This window comes from Canis aureus, chromosome X, assembly GCF_053574225.1.
Source record: "Canis aureus isolate CA01 chromosome X, VMU_Caureus_v.1.0, whole genome shotgun sequence".
Classification (NCBI taxonomy): Eukaryota; Metazoa; Chordata; class Mammalia; order Carnivora; family Canidae; genus Canis; species Canis aureus.
Window position 1 is genome coordinate 87010648 of NC_135649.1, and position 21972 is coordinate 87032619.

General features: G+C 36.4%; 1 protein-coding gene across 16 annotated transcripts in view; it reads left to right on the forward strand.

Annotated features, from left to right (window-relative positions):
- Positions 1-21972, forward strand: part of LOC144308397 (uncharacterized) — a 469309-nt gene that overhangs the window by 248701 nt on the left and 198636 nt on the right. For 15 of the 16 annotated variants that reach the window (XR_013374874.1, XR_013374875.1, XR_013374873.1 and 12 more), the window contains one exon: positions 16531-16615. The gene's annotated coding sequence lies outside the window, so the exon portion shown is untranslated. Of the gene's footprint in view, positions 1-16530; positions 16620-21972 lie in introns of all 16 variants that reach the window. The other variant, XR_013374858.1, reaches the window with a different exon arrangement.

Here is a 21972-nt window from a genome sequence, read left to right on the forward strand (position 1 = left end):
CAGAGCTCCTACACTTGTCCATTTCTATCTACCTGATGTGTTAAACTATCAAAATATTAATTGTGCTCCTTTTATGAGTAAAGTACTGTGCAAAATACAAGAGAATAAAACTTAGTTTCTGCCTTCCAGAAGCTTGCCATTCGATTAAATGCACACAATTAACATGTTGTGTGTGTCTCTGGCACCAGGCATACCGTCCAGCATATAGCAGGTACTTGGTACATATGTACTGAACTAACTGCTTGTCGTTCGATCCCTGTTCTTTTGGGTTGAGCAATGGAGAGACCGTCTCCACCTGGAAAGAGGAAGATAACTTTGCAGTGCCAACATTTGCCTTTACCCTTCACCTTCCCCTTGGGCTTCCACTAACGCTTATTGCCAATGTGTGGCGAAAGAAAGTGTTCTCCCAGAAGTGACCTCATGGTTCTTCCCCAAATGCTGCAAATCACACTTGCAGTTAAGATGAAATAGTTACTAGCTCGCCTTTAGAATAATGCCCAGCACATGGTAAGTATTAATATAAGGACTTTAGGCATATCGACTCATTGAATCCTCACATCAGTCTGTGGGGTAGGTACTATAATTGTGAAGAAACTGAGGCACAGAATGTTGGAGGGACTTGCCTCAGTTTAGCCAGCTAGGAAGGGCTAAGCCAGGATCCCAGCCCAAGCAGTGTGAGTCCAGGCTCTGTCTTTTTTTTTTTTTAAGATTTTATTCATTTATTTGACAGAGAGAAAGAGAGCACAAGCAGGGAGAGTGACAGGCAGAGGGAGAAGGAGAAACAGGCCCCCAGCTGAGCAGGGAGCCTGATGCAGGGCTCGATCCCAGGACCTCAGAACCATGACCTGAGCTGTAGGCAGAGGCTTAACTGACTGAGCCATCCAGGTGCTCCCAGGGTCTGTCTTTAAGTAGTGCTTTCTCCTCCTCCAAGACATGAGCATGGGGAGGCAATCTCTGGGAGAAACATACACAATGGACAATTTGCTTAAACAGTAGGTCTTATTCATCATAATCTTTGTCCCCCCTTATTCGGACAAGTGACTTCTCGGGTCAGGTGCTTTCTCCTGCTTTGCAAGGTCTTCTAAGGCCCGGAGGTGTCTGAAAAATGTGCCCACTGGGAGGCCCCTTTTTATTTCTCAAACCCCCTGTCGACCTGGACCCTCCCCTTCCTCTCATGACTGACACCGGTGATGTTCATCCTTTATAGGAGACTCTACTTGCCATGCTTCCATCCAAATACAAGTGAAAACAAGTGGTAGGTAAACTGTAAAGACTTATGAAAAAACCAAAAAGTTATTATCTTTTCTTAGCAGACATAATGGCATAGGTAAAATACGTTGCTCTGACATCCCATTTTATGAGAAAATGGCAAACATATCAGCAGGAATGTTCACAGAATCTGAAACCAGTGATCCAGTCCATTTTGTAGTTACACACAGAGGCAGCCTGAAGAAAGGTAGATATGCAGGTGGATTTAATGACAGAGAAAAAACCTATTTTGCCATTCAAGAAAGAATGAGTCGCTTTTCTATTTAGATAAGTGCATGTGGTACTAATGAAAATGATTTGAAAGTATAAAAGAGATGAGGACTTTGGCATTTCCTCTCTTCTTAATCACCTATGCATTACCTAAAAACCAGTGTAAATGTCATTTCATATCAGCATTGAATTTGGCTTTTGTTTTTCCTTCTGGGATCAAAGACCACCCACTGATTTTTGCATATTTTCACTAACACATTCCTAGAAGTAAAGTTTCAAAAATACCACTTCATATTTCCTTCAGAATATGTGTAAGATTTGCCCTACCTTAGTGTTTGTTGAATAGTGACTCTGCAGTAAATACCTAAAGATTGGTAATGATGTGTTAGTGACTTCATAGATTTTATCTGGAGATGCATATTTGCACAAAAAGCGTAATTATTTTTTTATCTCTCTGAAGATTAGCAGTCATACCTGTTCACTTTCAATAGCTAATTACCAATAAAAATATATGAAAAGTAGTAAACTGTGGAGGTTTTTGTTGTTGTTTCCTTGTTTTCTCCTAGAGCAGATATCTAGTCTTATTCTGTGCTGACTTATTTTTCTTTTAAGTAAAAGATGCTTTTCTCAATGCAAATATAAAATATTTCTGTACCGGATTTATGGAACTAGCAACATGTTCATTTGCATTTTTCAACTCAGACATGACAAACATCCAAGCAATTTAGGACCATTCTCATAAATCGTGTCCACTCTGGTGGACTAGTTCCTAAATTTCTGGCCTTGCTTCCCACTGGAGAATAAAAATGAATTTTAAATTCTCATTGCATTATACTGAACACAGTGCAAATGTTTATGAATATTCACTGCAAAATTAGAGGTTATTGGAGCCTTAAGATTTGAATTAGCATGGAAATGTAGCTTTTTGTAGTCCCTAGGTACTAAAAAAGCTACTGTTCTAGTGTCTGCTGAGATAATGTCAGGACAATTTCTCTGCCAGGTGGTATAAATTCAAGTTTCTGTGGAAGGGGCAAAAAATTCAAAAGGTCTGAAAATGCTGTCAGTTGGGGCATGGGTGAAGAAACTGGGCAGGTTTCCCCATGAGGCCTGAGGTCAAGCATGATAACGTTCTTTAAATGTTTCAAGGGCTACAGTTGAAGAGGGAGGTACGCTTTCTCTGTGTGTGCCCAGAAAACAGAACCAGAACCAAGGGAGTAAAGATACCATATTTCAGCGCTTTCTAATTTTGTTTTTGTTCTTAAAGATTTTATTTATTTATTCATGAGAGACACCAGAGAGAGAGAGAGAGAGGCAGAAACATAGGCAAAGGGAGAAACAGACTACCTGCAGGGAGCCCAATACTGGAATCGATCCCAGGACCCAGGGATGATGCCCTGAGCCAAAGGCAGACGCTTGACTACTGAGCCACCCAGGTGCCCCACTTTCTAATTTTGTTAAACCAAATCCATCTGCCAAGGAGCTCTTCAGAAGGTGGTGCATTCTCCATGTCAAGAAGTGCTCAGGTAGAAACGGGATGGCTATTTATTTTAGGGATGAAGTTGATGGTGAATCCTTTGAAGAGTTGGGAGGTAGGGTCAGATTACTTATAATCTCTTTTCCTATTTTACGTCTTTTTCATTCATTTATTTTGTTTTGTTTTTTTAGTTCTCACATCATAGTCATCCTCATCCTGAAGGGCAGAAATGGTAGCTGAATTAGTCTTTGTGATCTAGTGTGGTAATGTACCTTCACCGTTTCTAAACAGAGTGGCTTGTTAATAGCTGGTAATTATCTTTAGGATCCAATTTCTGCAGACTGTTTTAATAAATTAAGTCATTAGTTTCTTGTAACTCAGACTTCTACTTAACAAAAGATGGTCGCAAAACTGATTACCGAACATAATGATATTCTTACTACGAAAACTAGAGTATATAAGGGAAGGTTCCGTATACAAGAACAAAACGATTGTATTACCAAGAAGAAGCCAAATAAAAAAAATATATAAGACCTGTATAAAGAAAATTAAGAGGGGCACTTGGCTGGCTCAGTCGGTGGAATGTGTGACTCTTGATTTCAGGGTTATGAGTTCGAGCCCTATGTTGGGTGTAGAAATTACTTAAAAATAAAATTTTTTTTTTTAAAGAAAAATTTGGAAATTCTACAGAGGGACTTACAGAATCATTTGTTCAAATGGAAAGGCATACATCATTCCTGACTGGAAAGAAAATCTATAAATTTAGTACAATCCTAGTTATAATTCCAACATTATTTTTGGGAGAATGAGATCAAATGAAATTCTTAATAGTCTGGAAATATAAACATGAAATACCAGTGAACAAAACAGGATGAATAGGAATAACAAGAGGGGATAAAATGCAGCAGATGTCAAAACATAACATAAAGGTACTATAATTAAAACTTTCAAAAAGAATAGACAACTTTCTGAAGAATAGAATAAAGAGCCTGGAAATAGATCTCAATAAATATGAGTATTAGTAGCTGAGATTGATGGCACTTCAACTCTGTGAGAGGAATAGTATATTATTCAAGAAGTGGTGGTGGTGGTTAATTTGGATATCCATTTCAAAAAGCATAAAATTGGATCCCTACCTCATGTCTTAGAAAAATATTAATCTCTGATGTATCACATTTTGTATGCATGCAATTTTTAAAATTAAAGCACTAGAAGAAAATATAAGTGATCTGGGAATACTCTTCTGAGCATGACAACCCTTGCCCCTTCCATATACACACAAAAGACAAAGTAAAAGATGGATAACCATGACTACATAAAAATACTTTGCTTTGGAAATTAAAGTCAAATAAAAATGAAAGCAAATAATTGAATCTTTAAGATAATTTTTTAGTGGTTTCACGGAATTATCTATGTGGCTATGTCAGAGTTACAGCATGTATCTGTTGGTGGATTTTTAATCTGGTCTTATTTCTGCATGAATCTTTACTAGCATTTCTGATTGTTCTGTTGCAATAAATCCTTAGTGTGAAATAAATAAGATAACCAGGGAGGAGTTGTATATGTAATAGATGAAAGACCTACTTCATTAACCCCTAAGAAGTTCTAATAATTAGAAAAAGGAGCAAAGAATGTAAAGAGGCATTTGATGGTGAAAGAACTGCAAATGACTAATCAACATACGAACGGACATTCAATCTCACTCTTATATTAAAAAGAACAAAACAAAACAACTTTTATTTATTGGGCAGCCAACACTAGATTTTTCTCCACCTCAAATGCCTGGAAAGCTTCATTCTTATCATTTGCTGGTGTAACTTCTTAGGGCACTTGAACAATGTTGATCAACAGTTCAAATGTTTGATCTTTTGAATGCATTGATCTTTTGATTCACCAATTCCAGCACCAGATTTATGCTACAGAAATGTAGCATGTTTGCATGTATGTTTGCCCCTATCCTCACTTTCACCTAGGATGAACCAGAAAAAGCCAAACGTGTCCCCACAGCCAATCACATAGGGTGCCCCTAATTAATTAGGTAATTAGGGTGTTATTGCCTAATTCTGCTACTCCTACCATCATCAAAGAGTTACTTCTGCTTGGGGGACCTCAGCAATCATCAAAAATAAAATGACAGCTGATGGAGAGTTGGATCCATACAGAACCACAAGTTAAAAACTAATTCTTTCTTGGTCAGAGTGAAGAACTCTAGGGCACCTGGGTGGCTCAGTGGTTGAGCATCTGCCTTTGGCTCAGGATGTGGTCCTGGGGTCAAGTCCCACATCAGGCTCCCCACAAGGAGCCTGCTTCTCCCTCTACCTATGTCTCTGCCTTTCTCTCATGAATTAATAAAATCTTAAAAAAAAAAAAACTATCCTGAGGATGATAAGGACAGCATGAATTCTAAAAGGAAAAGTCTGAAAGTAATGTTAATGATCCAACACAAGCCAGAATACTTGCCAGCTATTAAGAAGACTGAGGTGTAGGTGTAGGTGTAGGTGCTGACGTGGAATGATCTCTTAGATGAATTTTCCAGACATTCTTGTGTTCCTTCTAGAAGAGTTTATTGAAGACCAAATGTGAGCTACCAGTACTCTATTCTAAACCCTGGAAGATTTGGTGGTGAAGGAGCTGACCAACCCCCAGCCCTCAAGGCATGAGCAAGATAAACACTAGACAGGAACCCAAATAAGATCATTTGAGATTGTATTAAGTTCTTTAATAAGCTTAAAAGAAAATGATGGGATAGACAGTGATGGGGTAAGGCTGGAGGGGATAAATTTCAATTTTTACTTTTAGAACATTTTGTATTATTTGGGTTGTTGTGAACTGTAAAAACTTTTCCTTTTAATTATGAAAAAAAGGCATAAAAATCTGTTTTGGATGATGATGGAAAGGGTGTTTTCTTTTCCCCTGTAGCTGAGACGAAAATATAGAGTAAAAATGTATCTAGGTTAAAATGTCTGACTCTGGAAATAAATATGATGTTTTGACTTTTGTTTTCTGTTTCTTTTTGTTTTATAAGAAATTTACCATTAACTCTGGCATTTTTCATGTACCTTGTGGGAATCTGAGGAAATGTAGTTGAGAGAATCCTGTAAGTGACTTAAATTATGAGAGTCAGTTTCTAGCTCTCCTGGTAGTGTTTAGAAAAGCTCCTTGAACCTTTATAGCACCCCTGTGACAAAAGAATCCCTTTCATCATTTAAAAATAGTGTACAATATAACAGAGAGAAAATTGCATAAAACCTAAATATATGGTTTAACAATGCGCTGTAAAGCAAACACTGTGCAACACTCCGCAGATCAAGAAATAGAAACTTGCCAGAAGCTTCCTGTATGCTGCCTGTAGATCATCCAGTCGTCCACTTCCATGCCACCCCTCCACCCACAGGTTTACCGTGATTTTGTTAATGTTTTCCTAGTCCCTTCCTTCATAGTTATATCACTTATATCTTGTTTTCTTTTTTTAAAAGAAGCAGATTTATCCTTTAGTTTTGCCTGGTTTTTGAATTTCATATTAGAATTATATGTATTTTTTTCTTTCTTGATTTTATGGTCAACCTTGAAATTTGCCAGTATCATCCATATTGTTGCAATTAGCCAGTGGTGCAGTGGAGCTAATTGTACGTAGCTCTTCTCAGCCCTATATTCAATGACATTACATTGGTAACTTGAAATTGGCTGAGGCAAGAGCATTTACACCACGAAAATTAGCAAATGTACCAGATCAGAGCTTTTTCTTTCAGAGAGCCAGTTGTTACATTAACTAGTACACCAGCGTACTTAGCTGTAGTGAAGTCAATTCAATTGATGTACGTTTGTAAATTATAGAACCATACCACTATTTATCTGTTCTTTTGGCAATGAACAGTAAAGTTGTTTCCAGTTTTCTGCCTTTATAAACAGCTAGCTTATTAACTTTCTTGTAGGTGTGTCCTCATGCACATAAGGCACACATCTCTGTAGGGTAAGCTCCAAAGAGTGGAATTGTTGGGACACCTCTGATTTCTAGTGCTATCTCAGTTCTTGGCTTAGTAACTTTTTATTATCTTGTTAGTGCGTCTATGCTCCTTCAATGATATTTGTTGCCTGCTCGTATTGGGGATGGAAACTTTTCCTCTTCCTTTCAAGTTTCTTCTGACTGGTCTAAGAATTAAATTGACCTGAGACTGACTGACAGGAGAAAATCAAATGTGATTACATTTGTACAGGGAATCTACATAAATTAGAGACTCCAATGATAGGTAAGATGAAGTATGTGTGTCATTCTGGACTCAGAAAAGTGAGTAGGGGTTGGTGTCTTCAAAAAGAAAGGAAGGCTATTCACAGGAAGAATGGAAAGAGTAAACGTTTGGTAAACAAATGTTTGCAGGACCACCCCGAATCAATGGGACATAGAAAGGACTTTGATCAAACAGGCCTTGCTAGGTTCCTCCCTGTCAGCCACCTTTAGTTCATGTTATGCTTCAGTTATCTACGGTGATATCATCTTGCCTGGAGCAGGTCCTTTATCTAAATTCTTCTAAGCAGTTATACAGAAGAAGGCAAAAAGAAAAACTTTGAGTCTTCTATTTCTTAATATAATCAGTCTAAAATAATCCAAATACTAGAGACACATTTTGGGGTGTCTAATTTTGCTCCCCTGCAGTCCTACCTTTGAAATATTTCCAAGAAGTTTCTCATTCTAGAAGTTGAATTGGTAGATGGTTTTTATGTCATTGAATCAGTCTCTTAGTTCTGACACTAGGTCAATTCACATAAACTCATTTCAGGAGACCCAGATGCAGTTATGGTCACAAACTTAGGCCTACATTATGCAAGCAATCAAGTATTTAATAAGGCATTTTTCTGGACTCAAAAAGAAAGACAATGGTTAATGATTGGAGCAAATTATAAACCGGTTTCTGAGTCTAGGAGGTAGCCAGTCAAGAGAAGAAGAAATTTCTAAATGCATCTTTTGCAGTTTGAATGCCTCTCACGATGTCACCAGGTGTTCACGTAAACATTCTGAGTGGCCCATATAGCAGCAGGCATAATGATTGCCTCTACATGAGTTATTGTTGCAATTTCTCTGAAGTTTAAATCAAATCATTCATATTCAGTTTGCAAGGCTTTCTGGAAAAGGTCAGTTTTAGTTCTCAATGATTCTAAGTTGGGAGGGTGAGGGAAAAATGGAAAATGTTCATTTGTAGAGTTGTAGCCAGGCATTGCAGGAAATGAAACGAATTCAGGACCTAGTCCAGTTTATAATAAACAGTATTAGAATCTAATATTCAAAAACGTGCTCTTGAAACATAATTTTTCTCTCTATAATCAACCTCATTTCTATCAAAGATAGACAAATTAAGACTAATTTGTTTGCCAAAGAAGTTTCATTTCAATAAACTTGCCCTGATTATTTGCATAGTGCAGCAAGAATAGTGTTTGATCCTACAGGCTCTTTTAAATCTCCTTTGCTGGAGCTGTTTATGAAGAATCTCAGTTTGAACTTTTAAAACCCTCTTGAGGCCAGAAGCCAAGCCAAATACTTGCCATTAGACTTTGCCTGCAATGCCTATAGATTTGGGCTAATTCCTCTCTTCTCGAAGTCCCGAAAATCTCCTAAGGGTCCTGCACCTGCCAGAATAGAACCTTATGTACTCGAGCTGGCATTGCTACTGGGGAACGCTATAAGCAAGAGGCCAGGTTCGTATTTCGAAGGGTTATTACTGGCTCTTTTATGTCAACCTTAGTTCCTTAAATCTGTCTGGTCATATCTGAGTCTATGCAGGTCTCCCTCAAATGTGACATTCCAGTCAACATCTTGGTAATATGACCAATGTTTCCAATTATGTCCCGTTACAAGGAGAACAGATACTTAACTGATATTATGCAAATAACTATCTTGCCACAAAATGAGAATACTTAATGAAAGTTTTGAATTCTGGAGGGATCAGGTAGGGAGACAAAGGTAAATGTTTCAATTCTGCGTACAAATGTAGAATTTACCAAATTTCTGCAAGTCATGTTTAGCTTAAGAAGAAAGGTTTCCTTATATCTGGAAGACAGAAGATTAAAGAACCAGCAATATTTCAAAGAAAATGTTCTAAAAATTATAAACCTCCTCTTGAGTTCTCTTAGTCCCATGTAATTATTGTTCTGCTTGAATCCAGTTTTTCCACTAGTTCTGGAAACTTCTGCCTAGTTGGGTTTTTATGATCTTAAAGTTATCAGAAACCTGTATTCTAGAGTCATTTCCATGAATCTCCTTGACGATGAAGCATTTTTGTGGGCACATTTTCGTAAAAGCCATCTGAGTAAAAGAATAGCTGTAAATGATAGAAGACTTAAAAATGGCCATGGGTAAAGGTCTGATTGAGTTCATTGCAATGCAATTAGCAAGAAAATTTGGTATTTGTGTAATATAGAACATTTTAAGGTAATAACTAAAATTACAACTGATTACAGTATACCAGGGCGTAATCAGAATTTTAGGAATTTTATACCATTTCTAGAACACATTAATAGTACTTAACCATAAATCTGATATACGAATCTTTATTGTCACTTATTTGACAATGCTTGCATGTAATTTAACATATCAAGTAAGCCTAATTAGTTTAACATCTATCTTTTATAAGGAAAGAGAACAAATCTTTTGCATGTTTTCAGGGGCCCTCTGAAAAGTCTGTTATTTTGGCATTAAAAAGGCTTCATTTAGGATTTGATTTGGGGGAAGTTTGTACAAAATAACAAAAAAGTTTAAAGCACTTGGTCAAACAGGATCATAGGTCACTGAAACAACACTTAGTTATACATTTAAGCAACATGACAAAGATTTTGCAGACAAATATACAAAGTTAAATAGTTGTAAGAAGCCTTACCTCATTTAATACTGAAAAGACTGTTTTTTTCTTCCAAATAATCAAAGATTATTTTCTTCCAAGTAATCAGAGATTACTTCTAAGTAGAAGAAATCAAAGATCTGATAACAAAACATAAAATGTTTGTTTTCTAGGTGGATTACATGAAAAGTAACGAAAAACCTTTTTTACAATTTAGTATGAAGACTAGACCAGTAATCTAAGAAAAGTTTGTCCTCTTAACAGAGAGAAAAACCAAATTACAATTTTGTACCAGTGTATTTCTGATATTAAAACTCATTTTTAAATAAATTCATTTTATTCTTAGCCACCTTAACAGAATGTTAAAATTCGTTTTCAAAGATTCCTTTTCCAAAATCCTGCTAAACTTTCATTTTAACATTCAGATGTTGCTCTAACTTTCCTCTTTCTAAATAAACAGGCTCACTTTAGGACAAATTACTTTTTAAAAAAAGTAAGTTCCATGTCCTTGAACTCCTGACCCCAAGACCAAGAGCCACAAGCTCTACCGATTGATTCAGCAAGGCACCCCAATTACTTTTTTAAGTCAAAATGTCTGTAATAAGTTTTAAAAAATTTATTAGGTTTTTATTTTAATTCCAGTATAATCAACATACGGTACTATATTAGTTTCAGGTGTACAATATAGTGATTCAACACTTCCTTACATCACTCACTGTTCATCATGACAAGTGCATTGCTTAATCCCCATCATCTATTCCCTCCATTCCCCTCAACCTCACCTCTGGTAACCATCAGTTTGTTCTCTATAGTTAAGAGTCTGTTTCTTTATTTGTCTCTCTCTTTCTCTTTTTTTCCTCTTTGCTAATTTGTTTTGTTTTTTAAATCTCACATATGAGTGAAATCATACAGTATTTGCCTTTCTCTGGCTTATTTTGCTTAGCATTATCCTCTCTAGATCCAACCATATTGGTGCAAATGGCAAGATTTCATTCTTTTTTCACATCTGAATAGCTGTTATTCATAGCTGAATAATATTTGATTTATCAATTCATCTATCAACAGACATTTGGGCTATGTCTATAATATGGCTATTGTAAACGATGCTGCTATAAACATCGGAGTGCATATATCCCCTTGAATTAGTGTTTCTGTGTTTCTTGGGTAAATACCCAGTGGTACAATTGCTGAATCGTAGGGTCATTCTCTTTTTAATTTTTTGAGACTATCCATACTGTTTTCCTCAGTAGCTGCACCAGTTTACATTCCCACCAACAGTGCAAGAGGGTTCCTTTTTGTCCACATTGTCCCCAGCACTTGTTGCTTCTTATGTTTTTGATTTTAGCCATTCTGAGAGGTGTGAGGGGATATGTCATTGTGGTTTGACTTGCATTTTCCTGTTGATGAGTGATGTTGAGCATCTTGCATGTGTCTCTTGGCCATCCAGCTGTCCTCTTTGGAGAAGTTTCTATACATGTCTTCTGCCCATTGTTTAATTGGATTATTTGGTTTTTTGAGTGTTGAGTTATATAAGTTCTTTATATATTTTGGATACTAACCCTTTATCAGTTATATCATTTGGAAATAACTTCTCCCATTCCATAGGTTGCCTTGTAGTTTTGTTGATTGTTTCCTTCTCTATGCAGAAGCTTTTTATTTTGATGAAGTCCCAATAGTTTCTGGAGTCCCAATAGTTTCTTTTTGCTTCTATTTCCCTTGCCTCAGGAGACATATCTAGAAAAATGTTGCTGTTGCTGATGAAAGAGAAATTACTGCATGTGTTCTGTTCTAGGATTTTTATGGTTTTAGGTCTCACATTTAGGGCTTTAATCCATTTTGAGTTTATTTTTGTGTATGGTGTAAGAAAGCAGTCCAATTTCATTCTGCATGTCGCTGTCCAGTTTTTCCAACACCGTTTGTTGAAAAGACTGTCTTTTTCCCGTTGCGTATTCTTTCCTGCATTGCTCAAGATTAATTGACCATATAATTGTGGGCTTATTTCTGGGTTTTCTATTCTGTTCCATTGATCTATGTGTCTGTTTTAGGATAAAATTACTTTTAACAAAAATGCATTTCTATTCCTTATACCTTCATTTACTAAAAGCTCACATGCTACCTTTCTTGCATTTGGAGATGTTTCCTGTATTATTTCTAGTAGGTTTAACCAAATATGTTAAGTAGAATTCTTAACCCTTAAGAAACTAATTTCTAGTGAAAACTAGCAGTATATAGTTGTGAGTTGTCTGTTAGATCAGCATTCTTTAAGTTGGCAAATTTGTGAATACATTTCATAATCTCTAGAAACATGTTTCTTCATAGTACAGTCTTTAAATGAAGCACAAAACATGTTTACCAACAAGCCCACATTTGTCTTTAGTTTTCTTGTAATAAGGAAGCCAGTAGTAGAGAAACCTATGTTCAGTCTTCAATTTTCATTATTTAACTTATTTGGAAATGATCTAGATAGTAAAGGAATTTCATCATTTCAATTAACTTAGCAAAATTCTAAAATTTCACGTTACCAAAAAGATTTTGGAGGCTATTTTTAAGTACACATACCATAACATGTAATTTTTGCTAAGAAGTTTACATAAAAACTCGTATCTTACTTTTATCTGTCTAAATCATTTGCTCCCAACAAAAATGGTTAGATTAACCCATAAAAACTTCATGAGACATTAGACAAAATCAGCCATCATACTGTTATTATTTTTTTTGGTGACAAATACTAAAACGGAGATAACATGTACTTATGTGACTAATAAACCCAGGTAAAATAGATTTTGTGTCTGCATCATATTCAGTGTCGATAAGCCTTAGATAGGCGTATTCGTTAAGCCAACAAACTTAAACTAGCTTTTATTTATCAAAAATTATCCTTGATCACATGATTCACTTGAACTCATTTCTATTATATGTCTCAGATTTAGGAAGGTTTAATTTGGGCACCTAGGTGGCTCAGTTGGTTAAGCATCAGCCTTTGGCTCAGGTCATGATCCCAGAGTTGTAGGATGTAGTCCTATGTTGGGCTCCCTGCTCAGCGGGGAGTCTGCTTCTCCCTCTGCCCCTACCCCCACTTGTGCTCTCTCTCTCAATTAAATGGATAAAATATTTTTTAAAAAGAAATGCTTAGTTTATAAGCATTGCATTTTAATCCAAATAAGTAGAGGTCTTTACAAATTAATTTTGGCAATACTGTCCAGAAGTAGAAAAAATGCCACACTCTCTAATAGACAGATGTAAACCTATAGATAGCTTACTGTTTTAAAATGTGATACTCTTTTATAAATAACAGTTGGAATGATTTAAGTACTCTTCCTCAGATTGCTAGTCCCTTACTATTTATGGAGAAGACTTTTAAGATTTGTATTTTTCCCTGGAAATAATTGTAAGGAGGTTATGGTCTAGGGTTTGAGCTAGAGATCTTTTTATGCATTTGTTATTTTTTTAAGGTGTCTATTTTTTCCTTTCTTAGGTCTTAAATGAGTGTGGGCACTTTTTAATATACCTCCTGGGGTGTTTACATTCCAAAGACATAGTAAGATTTGTATCTTCAAAGGATAGAGGAAGAATGCAAGTTCCTTCAGAAAAGACTTTGGTTTCCTAAAGTCAATAATTTACTAGCCTTTTGTGTTAAATAAGGAAGGTTTTAGGATTCATAAAAAAAGAAGAGATGGACTTTGGATTGCCCCTAGAGCCTCATTTTTTTCTTTTTTCAAGGATTTGTAAGGTATGGGCAGTTACTTTCAATATTTTTTGAGCAGACAAAATTTGTTTTTCCATTGTTCTGATTTTTTTTTTTACAATATGCAATGTCTGCAAATGTCTGAAGGTAAAAAGACCTGAGCACACCTTGATTTTTGTTCTTAGTCTAATTTGTTTTTCCATTTTATTATGAGAGTCCCTAAGGCTAGTTGTTATACTAATAAGACAATTGAGAGCACTCTAAAAAGACTTTTTTCTTTCAAACATGGCCAATGTAAACGATCCATTGTCTAAGGTATTGATGGGTAGGCTCTATTAATCTCAATGACTACTCAAACCAATAGCATTTTTATGGCCTAATCAGGGATTCAAGAGGCATCCCCAAAGGAGAGTGCAAAAACGTAGCTTTCACAGGATCCAGAAGGTTCACCTCTCTAAGTTAGCCTAAGAAAGCAAAGGCTTTCGTTGTATAGATGGTAAGAATCATTGTATAGGTGGTAAGGATTGGGGAGTGAAAACAGTGTTTCTGGCTTCCCACAAAATGGAAGATACCTCACAGACCTGCTTATCTGTGATACCTGGCAAGAACTACTGGAATAGGATTTTTCTGGCAGCAGCAAAGCAACAAATGTTAAGACAAAGACTCTTTATGGCCTGGGACCCTTAGGACAAAGTCCCGGGAGAGCTGGCATAGCTGGACAAAGATTTGCTGAGATGCCAGTTGTGAGCCCATGTTGTTAGCTATTCTGCCCAGCTGCCTTATTGGGTCCATGCTCTATTTGGTCCATGCCAGTTGTTAGCTGTCCATCAGATGTGTGCTGGTACATGCACACAACAGTTGACAGAGACCAGAGAAAATATTCTTACTGGTCATGAATTCAAGCTTTCAAGACATACAATAAGATGAATGGGAAACCTTGTCCAGTTTTTCTTAATATACACATGAAGAGCCTTAGCTAAACCCTAGGTGTCTTGGAGCCAAACTAATACCCAGGAGGGATGGGCTGCAGGGTTGGGGATTGTGTTTTCTTTTACAGTATACCTCGTATGGAAAGTTTTGTGAGTTTGGCAGGTGCCCTAGGGTCAATTTAAACCATTCCATGAAGAATGTATCCCAGCACAGGTATCTTTGGGTTATGTGGTGAGCCTTCCAATAGCTCTAAGTACTTGACTTCTGCCCCACCAATTTTGTAACCTTAGCTTCTAAGATGTCCCTTAGCAGTAGCTTTAACTCAGGTGCATATTAACCCATTGCAGATTTTGTCTAAACAGATGCCAGTCTGGCATGAGAAATAAACAAATGCCAATCTGATGAGAACTATGAACTTGCCAGTTTTTGAGGCCAGCTCAAGTAGCCCGTGCCTGTTTTCTTACCCCATGGTTTTTTCCTTCTTAAGACAAAGGGCAAAAAAGACAAAGACAAGAGCTGTCTCTGGGAAGAAGTGGATCAGTAAAATGACCAGTACTTATTACCAAATTTACCACAGTTGCTAATCTGAAGGACCTAATTCCACAAATACTTTTTCCTACTAATCTAAGTTTTGAAAGAGAGAAAAGAGACTCTTACCACTTTTATTTCCATTAAAGCCTGTAGCTAGGAATCTGGGAGACTGACATGGTAAGAATTCTGACCTTCTGTCACCTTTGGTGAGATGTCCCACAGTTTCTTGAGTGCAGTGGAACCCTGGGTGAGTACTGTTTAGCCAGTTAAAGTTTATCCTGATGAGTATGTTAACTGCTGGGGAGGAAACAACTTACTTACCATTCAAGTTGTTCTGGCTGGTCTAAGAATTACATTGACATGAGGCAGATTAACAGGAGAAAAATCAAATGTAATTACATTTATACGGGGAGTCCACATAAACATGAGAGATTCCAGAAGCAGGCAAAATGTTATCCTGGACTAAGGAGAAGGGCTAAAGTTCTGGGGCTTCAAAGGATAGGAAGGAAATTCACAGGAAGAATGGAAAGAGTAAATGTTTGGCAAACAAGTATTTTCTGGGAAGCAATGAGATAGAAGAATTTGATTAAACAGGTATTGCTAGGTTCTTCCTTGTCTATCATATGGAGTTCATAGTATATTATCATTATCTATCATGATAACTCCCTTCCTGGAGCAGGTCCTCTATTTAATTCTTTTAGGCAGTTAAGGGGAGAGGCAAAATGAAAATTTCTTGAATCTTCTCTTTGTTAAAAATAATCAGGAGCACCTGGGGGGCTCAGTCTGTTAAGCATCTGCCTTTGGCTCAGGTCATGATCCCAGGGTCCTGGGATCGAGTCCCGCATCCAGCACCCTGCTCAGCAGAGAGCCTGCTTCTCCCCCTCCTGCTCACCCTGCTTGTGCTCTCTCACTCTCTCAAATAAATAAATCAAATCTTTAAAAAAAAATCAGCTGAGCAGCACCTGGGTAGTCGGTTGAGCTTGGTTTCCACTCAGGGCATGACCTCCGTGTGGTTGGATTGAGCCCTGCGTTGGGCTCCATGCTTGTTGTGGAGTCTTCTCCAGATTCTCTCTCTCTCTGTCCTTCCTCCGACTCGTGTTCTCTCTTTGAATAAATAAATAAAAATCTTAAAAAAAATCAGCTGAAAACAATTTCCATGCCACACTTCATATTAGCTGAAAGACCAAGAAGCCATAACAATTTACATGCTAAAGAGATACATTTTGTGGTGGCAAATATTGCCCCTTTCATATTTAGGTTTTGTCTAGTTTTTTGTTTTGTTTTTAGTATTTTTTAGTAAGCACATTGGACTCATTTGTCAAAACATCCATCATGAAAAGCTTTTCTTTTACTATTCCCTCATAGCCCAGTAATTTCTTGCCACTATTTTGCTTCCCCTGCCTTCCCAATTACACCATTAGACAAATAGCTCAAATGCTGAGAAAGGGCTTTTTCACAGACAACATTTAATGGATATAAATAATCCTCTGTTCCCTAGGGAAAATTGATATCAGAAAAGAATAAATGTCCTACAGCTTAGAATAATGCAGGATCCCTATATCCTATACATTCCTTGGCTTAGAACATAATATTCTGTTTCACAGGGAACATCAATTCTGCAACTGGGTTCTGATTTACTCTACTGTGGCGGCAAGAATGTTCTGGGGGCAAGACCTTCAATCAGCACTTGTAAGTCCTTCTTTTTTGTGTTTACTCAAGTTGCTTTTGCACTTAAAGTAATTATGGAAGTTTGGGAACAATGAAGAGCCAAGGCAGAATGAAAAATGCCATATTCCATCACTCTGCCTCAAAAAACATTCCCTTCCCTTCTGCTAACCAATTTAGTAAGTGCTACCCAACGGGTTTCCATTTTATCTCCTTATACCCTAGATTTCTCCCAACCCCAATATACCGATTTTAAGTCCTAAGGATCTGTTTGCACAAAGTTTGCTTTCTGCATGATGAAAACTACCTAATTCTCATCCTATTTGTTTATTTCTGCTCCCAAGATATGAAGAGAATATTACCAAGTATTTTAGTGGTATTTTCATTCCATTTTTTAACTTCAGTGATTACTACTCCTAATCCAAATAGACTTTAGGGGGATATTTGAGGGCAAATGGTGTTTATGATGTACAAGCCTTGTCTTCTCATTTTGTATCATCTTCTTGAGATGCCGTAATAATGCTAAGGGTCTAGAAAGTTCCAAGTTAATCTCTCCCACTGCAATACAGGAAACAAGCTAATATACATAACTTTTCCTGATCTTATGGTACAGATGAAGGTCTCAAGGCAACAATGTAAAGTGAATTCCAAAGAGTAACAGGCCCCATCAAGGAAAGAGATACAAGCTGTTTCCCTCTGGCAGAGCATAAGAAGAGTTATCTTACATAAAGTCAACTGAGAAGAAGACAGTTAAAATTTTAGAAATTCCTGAAGACCAAGGATGGGATAGTGTGACAGTGTATACTATCTCAGAGTCACATTCCTTCCTGAGCTCTTTTACTTGGCTTTCTGCCAGGTATTCATGAGAAAGATTTGGAGGAGGGCAGGAGACCTGAGCGCACAGGCATGAAGCACCACCAAATTGCTACACCCTTTCTCAAACAAAGCAAAACCCATAAGGCCAGGAAATCTTTTGTCACATATAGGCAAAGATCCATTGCTTCTGATTGCCTGAGAGCATGGAAATGGTAGACAACTCTCCTGCAATCCAGGCAAAGATTCAGTCCTTTACGGGTTGGAGTAGTTGCAAAAGCCATTTATCCCTGGGAAAGAAATAGGAAACCTTCCTTTCCCAAGTCACAAGCAAAAAGTATACTACTATTATGGGATGTACAGGAAACCTGCTTATAACCGCATCATTTGCTTTGCACTAAGTATCCAGAAATGACAATCTACCAATTGTGGAAAGTATTGGAAACCATCTTACCATTGTTCTCAAGAAAAATATGCTTGTCTTGAGGGAAGAGTCAAATCAAAAACCTTCTACCCCTGGCAGAGGGATAGGATCTCCTATCCCAGATCCTCTATAGATACAAGAGAAAATTTGGTTGGCATAGCAGTAGAAAGGACAGGAATGATGAGAAATCCTCATTCCATATTTCCAGGTATTTGTAGCTCAAGACTGAGGCTGACTGAATGTGGACATCATAAATGAGGGTAACTGAAAAAGTTTTCAGGCAAAAAGAAAGAAAATCTAATGCCAACAGATCTGGTATGCAATAAGCAAAAGAGTACATTTTTCAGGAAAGAAGGTACTGGATGCCAGATGGAAATTTGGCTGTACCTAAAGAAATAGAGTTCTAGAAATAGTAAACATGCAGGTACAACAAAAACAAAAACTTTCAATTAATTCAAAGGTAGGGATAGAAAGAGGGAAAAAAAGGACCAAGAAATATGGAAGTAATAGAAAAAAAGGGGAAAGATTATAATAGCCATAAAAATAGTTAGGTGAAATTAAAGTATTCTAAACATTCTACTTAAGACAAAGGATTTCAGGTTGGTTTAAAAAAGTAAAATCCAACTCTATACTATCAGAAACCTACCTCAAATATAAAGACATTGATAGGTTATAAATAAGGGGGAAAAACATAATAATGTCACAAAAAGTAGGTTTCATAATAAAACATATTCCTAGTGATAAAGAAGGATGTTATATAAATGGATTGGTTATTTAAGACATCATGGCAATCCCAAATGTGTATGCAACAAGGCATCACATACAGAAGGCAAAAACTAATAGAACTGACATAAGAAATAGACACAGCACAATTTTAGTTTCAGTTTTCAACACCTATCTTTCATTAATTGATAGAAAAGATAGACAGAAAATCAGCAACAGTGCAGAAGACCTGAACAACACTGTAAACCAACTTCCTCTAATCAATGATCATAGAACTCTTCACCCAACAGTGGAATGAATACACATTCTTTCCAAGAGTACATGGAACATTCACAAGTTAGATCATATTCTGGGCCATAAAATAAATCTTAATAATTTATGTTTTTTAAGGCATTAAAAAATATTGTTTCCACATGGAATTACATTGAAAAGTAAGAGAAAAGTATTTGGAAGATTCTAAAATATTTGGAAATTAAACAGCTTAAAGCAGAAATCTCAAGGAAAGTTTAGTAAATATTTTTTATTCAAATAATTCAAATAACATCAAAATTTCTGGTTCCTAGCTAAAGCTCTGTATGTTTCCAATTTAAATACTTAGAAGTGGAAGAACACATTGAGCCCAAAGCAAGCAGAAGGAAAGAATTAATAAGAGCAGAAATTAATAAAGTAAAACACAACAAAAAATCCAGAAATCAATGAAACCAAAAAATTTGTTCTTTGAAAATGTCATTAGAATTGATAAATACTTAAATTTATCAAGAAAACCAGTACACAAATTGCTAGTATCAGGAAAGACCAGAGAGACATCACTATAGATCATATAGATATTAAATAAATATTCCCTTATTGGAAATATTGTTAATAACTATGGTAATGAATTTGATGATGTAGATGAAATGTGCAAATTCCTTGAAAGATACATAATATCAAACCTCAGGAAGAAATGGATAACCTGATTAACTCTCTCTATATATAAAGGAGACTGAATTTGTAGTGAAATACCTTCTCCAGAAAGAAAGAAAGAAAGAGGAAAGAGATATATAGAGAAAATGAATGAATGAATGGTTCTTGTAAAAAGCCAGACCTCTATGGTTTCACTTTTGAATTCCATCATATGTTAAAAGGTGAAAAAGTACCAGCTCCATATTAAAGACTGCTAACTCTGGGAAACGAACTAGGGGTGGTAGAAGGGGAGAAGGGCGGGGGGTGGGAGTGAATGGGTGACAGGCACTGGGGGTTACTCTGTATGTTAGTAAATTGAACACCAATAAAAAATAAATTTAAAAAAAAGAAAAAAGAAAATAGAAGTGGAGGAAATACTTCTCAGATGATAAGTTTACCATTTACTCTGATACCAAATGCAGACAAAGGTATTACAATAAAATCAAACTATAGATGACTGTCCCTCATAAATATGGATGACAAATTTCTTATAGAAGCATTAGAAAATCAAATCAGTAAAATTTTAAAGGGATAATCATGACCAACTGGGTCATATACTAGCAACACAAATTTGTTAACATTAAAAATCAATATAATTCATCGTATTAGTAGTATAAAAGGAAATATACATGTGCTCATCTTAATAGGTACAAATGATCCTTTTGGCAAAAATTCAACATCTATTCATGTTAAAAAAAATCTTTGGGACGCCTGGGTGGCTCAGCGGTTGAGCATCTGGTTTGGCCCAGGGTGTGATCCCGGGGTTCCGGGATCGAGTCCCACATGAGGCTCCCTGCATGGAGCCTGCTTCTCCTTCTGCCAGTGTCTCTGCCTCTCTCTCTCTCTGTCTCTCATGAATGAGTAAATAAATAATTAAAAAAAAGATTTAAAAAATCTTAGCAAACTGAAAATACAAAGGAACTTCACTCAACCTGATGAGGAGCATCTTTAATATGCAGCTAACATAATAATGAATTATGAATGCCTAAACAGTTTCATAGTGTAATGATTAGGAATGAGGCAAGTATGTGAGCTCTCCATGTGTTCAGTATTGTACTCAAGAGTCTAGCCAGTATAATAGGGCAGGAAAAAGAAATGAAATGTGCAGAGGTTGGAAAAGAAGAAATAAAGAAATTCTTTTTATTCTTATGTGACATGGCCATCTGCAATGAAAATACCAGAGTATCTACCCAAAAAAACGCAGTAGAAAATGAACGACTTTAGCAAGAAATATGAATACAAGGACAGTGCCCTAAGTCAATTATATTTCCATATATTGAGAAGGGACGATCATAAAATGATGTTTTAAAATGAATCTAAAATGACATCAAAAATAAATACTTAGGAATAATATCAAAAAAATATGTTCGAGTATTGCATTATCTCTGGAAAACATTACCAAGTGAAGTTTAAAAAGACAAATAAGTAGAGAGGTATGCTGTGTTCATGGATCAGAAGAATAACTAGAGGGAATACATGAATTTTCCCTGGTATTTTCTTGTGTACTAAAGAGGTGTCTTGATCCTATTAGAGGGAATAACCTGTGTTTAAACCTTATTTCACATGAGCACTTACATCACATGGGGTTAGGAGGGCTTGTTGACACCTTGGTCTCCTTTTCTAGACTGCTTCTTGAAGGCTGGTGGTTAGTAAATTATTGGTGAACCAAAAAATGGCTATGAGTTTTCTTTGTCCTGATTTTTAATTCTAACCTATTTCACAAGAAATAAAGAAAGTAGAAGAAGATATTTTTATCACTCTAAACATAAGAATAAATCTGGCATATTCTACTTTGTAACAGTAGTTGAGAAATTCTCAATCAGTGGCAAATTAAGAGAATATAATCTGCAATATAATCCATAATTTTTATTTGGGGAAGGGAAAAATAACCTTTTTCTTTTCCCTGTATGTCCATCAAAATTTTATTTCTATTGATTGATTTCTATCAATTATTTTAAAGTCATTTCTTAAGTCCCCAAACTACAAATGTTAGTTTTTGTTGATCATTTGCTTTCCAAAATTAAGATCTTAATCTGCCTTTATCATTAGAACATCCTCTTCATTTAATTCATACAATACTAGATGAGGAAGGAATTCTACTTTTGCAGTTTTATGTAGGGAACGTTTTAAAATATGTACAGCAGTTCTGTTGGTGTATTATTTTAACTGCCTTCTCTGACATCTCTAATCTCAACATTTCCCTGTATTACAGAAGATGTGTCCTCTAGGTTAAAGGATATATATAGGGGCACCTGGGTGGCTCGGTGGATTAAGCATCTGCCTTCGGCTCAGGTCATGATCTCAAGGTCCTGACATAGAGGCCAGGGTCAGGATCCCCGCTGAGCAGGGAGTCTACTTCTCCTTCTCTCTCTCCCTCTGCCCCTCTCCCTGCTCATGCTCTCTCTCTCTTTCTAATAAATGAATAAAATCTTAAAAAAATAAAAAAAATATATATCCAGAACATACATACATGTGTGTG